The sequence below is a fragment of the Drosophila suzukii genome (genome assembly GCF_043229965.1).
Source record: "Drosophila suzukii chromosome X unlocalized genomic scaffold, CBGP_Dsuzu_IsoJpt1.0 scf_Xc, whole genome shotgun sequence".
Taxonomy (NCBI): Eukaryota; Metazoa; Arthropoda; class Insecta; order Diptera; family Drosophilidae; genus Drosophila; species Drosophila suzukii.
In genome coordinates this window covers 3859070-3869586 of record NW_027255894.1, presented here as the reverse complement: position 1 = coordinate 3869586, position 10517 = coordinate 3859070, and the positions used below count along the sequence as shown (strand labels likewise).

Genomic DNA, 10517 nt, shown 5'->3' with positions numbered 1-10517 from the left:
CCTTTAAAGTTATATATTTTAATGCAGATAACAACATAATCATTCCACAAGCCTATAAAGGTATGCCATATCGAAATCCGACATCAGTTGACCAAGTTATGGGCTTTTAAAGATGGAAAGAAGGCCCCTTTCAGTAAACCTTCTCAAAATTAAAATCAATGACATAAAAACCGTCATATTTTTTACTACCTTTAAAGTTATATATTTTAATGCAGATTACAACATAATCATTCCACAAGCCTATAAAGGTATGCCATATCGAAATCCGAGTTCATTTGACCAAGTTATTGGCTTTTAAAGATGGAAAGAAGGCCCATTTCAGTAAACCTTCGCAAAATTAAAATCAATAACATAAAAACGGTCATATTTTTTACTACCCTTAAAGTTATATATTTTAATGCAGATAACAACATAATCATTCCACAAGCCTATAAAGGTATGCCATATCGAAGTCCGAGTTCATTTGACAACGTTATGGGCTTTTAAAAATGGAAAGAAGACCCATTTCAGTAAACCTTTGCAAAATTAAAATCAATCACATAAAAACGGTCATATTTTTTACTACCTTTAAAGTTATATATTTTAATGCAGATAACAACATAATCATTCCACAAGCCCATAAAGGTATGCCATATCGAAATCCGAGTTCATTTGACTAAGTTATGGGCTTTTAAATATGTAAAGAAGGCCCATTTCAGTAAACCTTCGCAAAATTAAAATCAATGACATAAAAACGGTCACATTTTTTACTATCTTTAAAGTTTAATATTTTAATGCAGATAACAACAAAATCATTCCACAAGCCCCTAAAGGTATGCCATATCGAAATCCGAGTTCATTTGACCAAGTTATTGGCTTTTAAAGATGGAAAGAAGGCCCATTTCAGTAAACCTTCGCAAAATTAAAATCAATATCATAAAAACCGTCATATTTTTTACTACCCTTAAAGTTATATATTTTAATGCAGATAACAACATAATCATTCCACAAGCCTATAAAGGTATGCCATATCGAAGTCCGAGTCCTTTTGACCAGGTTATGGGCTTTTAAAGATGGAAAGAAGGCCCATTTCAGTAAACCTTTGCAAAATTAAAATCAATGACATAAAAACGGTCATATTTTTTACTACCTTTAAAGATATATATTTTAATGCAGATAACAACATTATCATTCCACAAGCCCATAGAAGTATGCCATATCGAAATCCGAGTCCTTTTGACCAGGCTATGGGCTTTTAAAGATGGAAAGAAGGCCCATTTCAGTAAACCTTTGCAAAATTAAAATCAATCACATAAAAACGGTCATATTTTTTACTACCTTTAAAGTTATATATTTTTATGCAGATAACAACATAATCATTCCATCAGCCCATAAAGGTATGCCATATCGAAATCCGAGTTCATTTGACCAAGTTATGGACTTTTAAAGATGGAAAGAAGGCCCATTTCAGTAAACCTTCGCAAAATTAAAGCCAATGACATAAAAACCGTCGTATTTTTTACTACCTTTAAAGTTAAATATTTTAATGCAGATAAGAACAAAATCATTCCACAAGCCCCTAAAGGTATGCCATATCGAAATCCGAGTTCATTTGACCAAGTTATGGGCTTTTAAAGATGTAAAGAAGGCCCATTTCAGTAAACCTTCGCAAAATTAAAATAAATGACATAAAAACGGTTATATTTTTTACTACCTTTAAAGTTATATATTTTAATGCAGATAACAACATAATCAATCCACAAGCCCATAGAAGTATGCCATATCGAAATCCGAGTTCATTTGACCAGGTTATGGGCTTTTAAAGATGGAAAGAAGGCCCAGTAAACCTTTGCAAAATTAAAATCAATCACATAAAAACGGTCATATTTTTTACTACCTTTAAAGTTATATATTTTAATGCAGATAACAACATAATCATTCCACAAGCCCATAGAAGTATGCCATATCGAAATCCGAGTTCATTTGACCAGGTTATGGGCTTTTAAAGATGGAAAGAAGGCCCATTTCAGTAAACCTTTGCAAAATTAAAATCAATCACATAAAAACGGTCATATTTTTTACTACCTTTAAAGTTATTTATTTTACTGCAGCTAACAACATAATCATTCCACAAGCCCCTAAAGGTATGCCATATCGAAATCCGAGTTCATTTGACCACGTTATTGGCTTTTAAAGATGGAAAGAAGGACCATTTCAGTAAACCTTTGCAAAATTAAAATCAATCACATAAAAACGGTCATATTTCTTACTACCTTTAAAGTTATATATTTTAATGCAGATAACAACATAATCATTCCACAAGCCCATAGAAGTATGCCATATCGAAATCCGAGTTCATTTGACTAAGTTATGGGCTTTTAAATATGTAAAGAAGGCCCATTTCAGTGAACCTTCGCAAAATTAAAATCAATAACATAAAAACGGTCATATTTTTTACTACCTTTAAAGTTATATATTTTAATGCAGCTAACAACATAATCATTCCACAAGCCCCTAAAGGTATGCCATATCGAAATCCGAGTTCATTTGACCAAGTTATTGGCTTTTAAAGATGGAAAGAAGGCCCATTTCAGTAAACCTTTGCAAAATTAAAATCAATCACATAAAAACGGTCATATTTTTTACTACCTTTAAAGTTATATATTTTAATGCAGATAACAACATAATCATTCCACAAGCCCATAGAAGTATGCCATATCGAAATCCGAGTTCAGTTGACCAGGTTATGGGCTTTTAAAGATGGAAAGAAGGCCCATTTCAGTAAACCTTTGCAAAATTAAAATCAATCACATAAAAACGGTCATATTTTTTACTACCTTTAAAGTTATATATTTTAAGGCAGATAACAACATAATCATTCCACAAGCCCATAGAAGTATGCCATAGCGAAATCCGAGTTCATTTGACCAGGTTATGGGCTTTTAAAGATGGAAAGAAGGCCCATTTCAGTAAACCTTTGCAAAATTAAAATCAATCACATAAAAACGGTCATATTTTTTACAACCTTTAAAGTTATATATTTTAATGCAGATAACAACATAATCATTCCACAAGCCCATAGAAGTATGCCATATCGAAATCCGAGTTCATTTGACTAAGTTATGGGCTTTTAAATATGTAAAGAAGGCCCATTTCAGTGAACCTTCGCAAAATTAAAATCAATGACATAAAAACGGTCACATTTTTTACTACCTTTAAAGCTTAATATTTTAATGCAGATAACAACAAAATCATTCCACAAGCTCCTAAAGGTATGCCATATCGAAATCCGAGTTCATTTGACCAAGTTATTGGCTTTTAAAGATGGAAAGAAGGCCCATTTCAGTAAACCTTCGCAAAATTAAAATCAATAACATAAAAACGGTCATATTTCTTACTACCCTTAAAGTTATATATTTTCATGCAGATAACAACATAATCATTCCACAAGCCTATAAAGGTATGCCATATCGAAGTCCGAGTTCATTTGACAACGTTATGGGCTTTTAAAGATGGAAAGAAGACCCATTTCAGTAAACCTTTGCAAAATTAAAATCAATCACATAAAAACGGTCATATTTTTTACTACCTTTAAAGTTATATATTTTAATGCAGATAACAACATAATCATTCCACAAGCCCATAAAGGTATGCCATATCGAAATCCGAGTTCATTTGACTAAGTTATGGGCTTTTAAATATGTAAAGAAGGCCCATTTCAGTAAACCTTCGCAAAATTAAAATCAATGACATAAAAACGGTCACATTTTTTACTATCTTTAAAGTTTAATATTTTAATGCAGATAACAACAAAATCATTCCACAAGCCCCTAAAGGTATGCCATATCGAAATCCGAGTTCATTTGACCAAGTTATTGGCTTTTAAAGATGGAAAGAAGGCCCATTTCAGTAAACCTTCGCAAAATTAAAATCAATATCATAAAAACCGTCATATTTTTTACTACCCTTAAAGTTATATATTTTAATGCAGATAACAACATAATCATTCCACAAGCCTATAAAGGTATGCCATATCGAAGTCCGAGTCCTTTTGACCAGGTTATGGGCTTTTAAAGATGGAAAGAAGGCCCATTTCAGTAAACCTTTGCAAAATTAAAATCAATGACATAAAAACGGTCATATTTTTTACTACCTTTAAAGATATATATTTTAATGCAGATAACAACATTATCATTCCACAAGCCCATAGAAGTATGCCATATCGAAATCCGAGTCCTTTTGACCAGGCTATGGGCTTTTAAAGATGGAAAGAAGGCCCATTTCAGTAAACCTTTGCAAAATTAAAATCAATCACATAAAAACGGTCATATTTTTTACTACCTTTAAAGTTATATATTTTTATGCAGATAACAACATAATCATTCCATCAGCCCATAAAGGTATGCCATATCGAAATCCGAGTTCATTTGACCAAGTTATGGACTTTTAAAGATGGAAAGAAGGCCCATTTCAGTAAACCTTCGCAAAATTAAAGCCAATGACATAAAAACCGTCGTATTTTTTACTACCTTTAAAGTTAAATATTTTAATGCAGATAAGAACAAAATCATTCCACAAGCCCCTAAAGGTATGCCATATCGAAATCCGAGTTCATTTGACCAAGTTATGGGCTTTTAAAGATGTAAAGAAGGCCCATTTCAGTAAACCTTCGCAAAATTAAAATAAATGACATAAAAACGGTTATATTTTTTACTACCTTTAAAGTTATATATTTTAATGCAGATAACAACATAATCAATCCACAAGCCCATAGAAGTATGCCATATCGAAATCCGAGTTCATTTGACCAGGTTATGGGCTTTTAAAGATGGAAAGAAGGCCCAGTAAACCTTTGCAAAATTAAAATCAATCACATAAAAACGGTCATATTTTTTACTACCTTTAAAGTTATATATTTTAATGCAGATAACAACATAATCATTCCACAAGCCCATAGAAGTATGCCATATCGAAATCCGAGTTCATTTGACCAGGTTATGGGCTTTTAAAGATGGAAAGAAGGCCCATTTCAGTAAACCTTTGCAAAATTAAAATCAATCACATAAAAACGGTCATATTTTTTACTACCTTTAAAGTTATTTATTTTAATGCAGCTAACAACATAATCATTCCACAAGCCCCTAAAGGTATGCCATATCGAAATCCGAGTTCATTTGACCACGTTATTGGCTTTTAAAGATGGAAAGAAGGACCATTTCAGTAAACCTTTGCAAAATTAAAATCAATCACATAAAAACGGTCATATTTCTTACTACCCTGCAGTACCATTCAGCGCTTATTGAGCACTCAATCACTGCAAAAAGCTCATCACTCAGCGCTCAATGAGCGCACAATTTGTATGGAGCTATGTGCTGAAATTAACATAGGCATGTCCTAGGGTTCATCAGTGCTCAAAAAATAGCACTCATTGAGCGCTTTTTTGAGCACCCTCCTGAGCGCTCGATTGAGCAGCTGAAAAAGCACACGTTCAGCACATGTTGAGCGCTCGATTGAGCAGCTGAAAAAGCGCACGTTCAGCACATGTTGAGCGCTCGATTGAGCAGCGATAAAAGCACACATTCAGCACACGTTGAGCGCTCATTCAAGCAGCGAAAAAGCGCACTTTCAGCGCACGTTGAGCGCTTAGCAGCAAAAAAAATTTCAGTTGTAATTTTTATTTTTATTTGTTTATTTTAAAAATTGAGCTCGGGGGTTTCCGGTGTTATCGGGGTCGCTGGCACCTCCTCCTCAGCATCTGGTTTTTAACGCACCGCATTGCCTTCTGCAGCGCCTTTTCGGGAGGCTCTGAGGGATCGACCAGGGCGATTGCATCTAGTATTAGAAAAAAATGAGTTTTAAAAATAAAACAAGACGAGAGTAAAAACGAGTGACCGAAAGTAATCGTTATTTGTAAGATTTATTTATAATTAAAGAAATGTTATCTTTGGCATTCAATGTAAAAATCCCAGAAGTCTTTTAAAAATTAAACTTACAAACAATAGTTACTTTCAGCCTCAATAAAAACTTACTTAATAAGTAAGTTGTGGGACAGAACAAGTTCCTCGGATAATATGCTTAAGATGGAACGATTTAGCCTTCCATTTTTTTTATAGATTTACCTTCAGCCTTGTCTAAAAATATAAGAAAATGCAAAAAATATCGAGAAGAAATTAGCAAACTTTTGTTTTCGGTCACTTGATTTATTTTATTTTGTTGTAAACAATTATTACGAAAAATAAACCACACATTATTTATGTATTTTATATTATTTATTAAAACATTTATTTATTTTGCAGTTGCGGAAAAAAAATAACACTTTTCCAGGAACTGAAAATTGGAGATGTTTGAGATTTTTATTTAAATACGTACACAAAAGTAAGAATTGTTGTTAAATGTTATTAATATTCATTTTTATAGAATTTTAACCACAAATATAAGTTTTAAAAACAAACATCTCTTATTTTTTGTCCCTAGAAACTTTGCACTCAATAAGATTTTTAAATTCTTTCACAGATTTGTTTATTATATGCACCATTTGTTGCTTTTCACGTCAAAAATTAATATTTTTCACAGCTATTTTTTTTCCGCCACGTGTTATTTTGGGAATCTTGTATTTCCCTTATTTTTAATATAGATTATCTTGTTTTTTACTCTCACTGTTTTCAATATTATTAGTCTGCGACAGACTTACCTGGGAATCGTTTCTTTTTCACTTTTAAGGCACTAATTTAATTTAATTTAGTAAATTGCTGGTATGTTTGCTTCAACTTCTAACTCCTTCACTAAAGTAAACGCAAGTGAAAAGACGAAAAAAGGCGCGTGCCTTCCAGAAAAACAACAAGCAACAACAACAACGGTTCCGCTAAGCCGTTGTTGTTTTTTTTGCATGTCCCGTTTGGTCTATGCATCTTGCACATAAAAGCAGGTTATTTATAGACATATTCGACTATGCAAATCGGTTTATAAAAATATATTTTTAAAACTTTACATATTATTAAATTATATTAATAAACATATAAATTTGTTTAAGAAATACAAATATTTTAAAACAGAAACCTATTATTTTAAATCGTTATTTTAACATTTACGAACAAATGTCGCATCCCTGCAGTACCATTCAGCGCTTATTGAGCACTCAATCACTGCAAAAAGCTCATCACTCAGCGCTCAATGAGCGCACAATTTGTATGGAGCTATGTGCTGAAATTAACATAGGCATGTCCTAGGGTTCATCAGTGCTCAAAAAATAGCACTCATTGAGCGCTTTTTTGAGCACCCTCTTGAGCGCTCGATTGAGCAGCTGAAAAAGCACACGTTCAGCACATGTTGAGCGCTCGATTGAGCAGCTGAAAAAGCACACGTTCAGCACATGTTGAGCGCTCGATTGAGCAGCGATAAAAGCACACATTCAGCACACGTTGAGCGCTCATTCAAGCAGCGAAAAAGCGCACTTTCAGCGCACGTTGAGCGCTTAGCAGCAAAAAAAATTTCAGTTGTAATTTTTATTTTTATTTGTTTATTTTAAAAATTGAGCTCGGGGGTTTCCGGTGTTATCGGGGTCGCTGGCACCTCCTCCTCAGCATCTGGTGCCGGCGTTGCCTTTTTTTGGTACAACTCAAGTTTTTAACGCACCGCATTGCCTTCTGCAGCGCCTTTTCGGGAGGCTCCGAGGGATCGACCAGGGCGATTGCATCTAGTATTAGAAAAAAATTAGTTTTAAAAATAAAACAAGACGAGAATAAAAACGAGTGACCGAAAGTAATCGTTAAGATTTATTTATAATAAAAGATATGTTATCTTTGGCATTCAATGTAAAAATCCCAGAAGTCTTTTAAAAATTAAACTTACAAACAATAGTTACTTTCAGCCTCAATAAAAACTTACTTAATAAGTAAGTTGTGGGACAGAACAAGTTCCTCGGATAATATGCTTAAGATGGAACGATTTAGCCTTCCATTTTTTTTATAGATTTACCTTCAGCCTTGTCTAAAAATATAAGAAAATGCAAAAAATATCGAGAAGAAATTAGCAAACTTTTGTTTTCGGTCACTTGATTTATTTTATTTTGTTGTAAACAATTATTACGAAAAATAAACCACACATTATTTATGTATTTTATATTATTTATTAAAACATTTATTTATTTTGCAGTTGCGGAAAAAAAATAACACTTTTCCAGGAACTGAAAATTGGAGATGTTTGAGATTTTTATTTAAATACGTACACAAAAGTAAGAATTGTTGTTAAATGTTATTAATATTCATTTTTATAGAATTTTAACCACAAATATAAGTTTTAAAAACAAACATCTCTTATTTTTTGTCCCTAGAAACTTTGCACTCAATAAGATTTTTAAATTCTTTCACAGATTTGTTTATTATATGCACCATTTGTTGCTTTTCACGTCAAAAATTAATATTTTTCACAGCTATTTTTTTTCCGCCACGTGTTATTTTGGGAATCTTGTATTTCCCTTATTTTTAATATAGATTATCTTGTTTTTTACTCTCACTGTTTTCAATATTATTAGTCTGCGACAGACTTACCTGGGAATCGTTTCTTTTTCACTTTTAAGGCACTAATTTAATTTAATTTAGTAAATTGCTGGTATGTTTGCTTCAACTTCTAACTCCTTCACTAAAGTAAACGCAAGTGAAAAGACGAAAAAAGGCGCGTGCCTTCCAGAAAAACAACAAGCAACAACAACAACGGTTCCGCTAAGCCGTTGTTGTTTTTTTTGCATGTCCCGTTTGGTCTATGCATCTTGCACATAAAAGCAGGTTATTTATAGACATATTCGACTATGCAAATCGGTTTATAAAAATATATTTTTAAAACTTTACATATTATTAAATTATATTAATAAACATATAAATTTGTTTAAGAAATACAAATATTTTAAAACAGAAACCTATTATTTTAAATCGTTATTTTAACATTTACGAACAAATGTCGCATTATTCAAAAGGCAAGGGTGCACAAAGGTCTATATATTTTAGTTGCTGGGCCTCCTTCCCTTCACGCGCACTTTTTCGTCTGAGACTTGACGAGAGAGGGAGAGCCCAAAATTACTTTTTTGTGCGTTCTCTTTGCGGACCCGACTGAGAGCGCGTCGCTTTGCCGCCGTTGCGCTCAGCTCTGCCGGCATCGCTGGCTTCTCTGCCGACGTCGCAGTCGGCTTCGTGATGATTGGGCGCTTAACTCAATTTTGGAACTGCAGGGTACCTTTAAAGTTATATATTTTAATGCAGATAACAACATAATCATTCCACAAGCCCATAGAAGTATGCCATATCGAAATCCGAGTTCATTTGACTAAGTTATGGGCTTTTAAATATGTAAAGAAGGCCCATTTCAGTGAACCTTCGCAAAATTAAAATCAATAACATAAAAACGGTCATATTTTTTACTACCTTTAAAGTTATATATTTTAATGCAGCTAACAACATAATCATTCCACAAGCCCCTAAAGGTATGCCATATCGAAATCCGAGTTCATTTGACCAAGTTATTGGCTTTTAAAGATGGAAAGAAGGCCCATTTCAGTAAACCTTTGCAAAATTAAAATCAATCACATAAAAACGGTCATATTTTTTACTACCTTTAAAGTTATATATTTTAATGCAGATAACAACATAATCATTCCACAAGCCCATAGAAGTATGCCATATCGAAATCCGAGTTCAGTTGACCAGGTTATGGGCTTTTAAAGATGGAAAGAAGGCCCATTTCAGTAAACCTTTGCAAAATTAAAATCAATCACATAAAAACGGTCATATTTTTTACTACCTTTAAAGTTATATATTTTAAGGCAGATAACAACATAATCATTCCACAAGCCCATAGAAGTATGCCATAGCGAAATCCGAGTTCATTTGACCAGGTTATGGGCTTTTAAAGATGGAAAGAAGGCCCATTTCAGTAAACCTTTGCAAAATTAAAATCAATCACATAAAAACGGTCATATTTTTTACAACCTTTAAAGTTATATATTTTAATGCAGATAACAACATAATCATTCCACAAGCCCATAGAAGTATGCCATATCGAAATCCGAGTTCATTTGACTAAGTTATGGGCTTTTAAATATGTAAAGAAGGCCCATTTCAGTGAACCTTCGCAAAATTAAAATCAATGACATAAAAACGGTCACATTTTTTACTACCTTTAAAGCTTAATATTTTAATGCAGATAACAACAAAATCATTCCACAAGCTCCTAAAGGTATGCCATATCGAAATCCGAGTTCATTTGACCAAGTTATTGGCTTTTAAAGATGGAAAGAAGGCCCATTTCAGTAAACCTTCGCAAAATTAAAATCAATAACATAAAAACGGTCATATTTCTTACTACCCTTAAAGTTATATATTTTCATGCAGATAACAACATAATCATTCCACAAGCCTATAAAGGTATGCCATATCGAAGTCCGAGTTCATTTGACAACGTTATGGGCTTTTAAAGATGGAAAGAAGACCCATTTCAGTAAACCTTTGCAAAATTAAAATCAATCACATAAAAACGGTCATATTTTTTAC

General features: G+C 32.9%; 2 long non-coding RNA genes across 4 annotated transcripts; both read right to left on the bottom strand.

Moving 5' to 3' along the window:
• Positions 1-5782: 5782 nt before the first annotated feature.
• Positions 5783-6890, bottom strand: LOC139353870 (uncharacterized). 2 transcript variants are annotated; one of them, XR_011604996.1, is made up of 3 exons: positions 6349-6394; positions 6009-6110; positions 5783-5811 (listed from the first exon to the last, which is right to left on the bottom strand). It is a non-coding gene; the product is annotated as an uncharacterized lncRNA (long non-coding RNA). The 2 variants fall into 2 exon arrangements; XR_011604995.1 differs by lacking the exon at positions 6349-6394 and adding an exon at positions 6671-6890 and having other exon boundaries at positions 5787-5811.
• A 588-nt stretch (positions 6891-7478) lies between these two features.
• Positions 7479-8737, bottom strand: LOC139353869 (uncharacterized). 2 transcript variants are annotated; one of them, XR_011604993.1, is made up of 3 exons: positions 8526-8737; positions 7864-7965; positions 7479-7672 (listed from the first exon to the last, which is right to left on the bottom strand). It is a non-coding gene; the product is annotated as an uncharacterized lncRNA (long non-coding RNA). The 2 variants fall into 2 exon arrangements; XR_011604994.1 differs by lacking the exon at positions 8526-8737 and adding an exon at positions 8204-8260.
• Positions 8738-10517: the final 1780 nt, after the last annotated feature.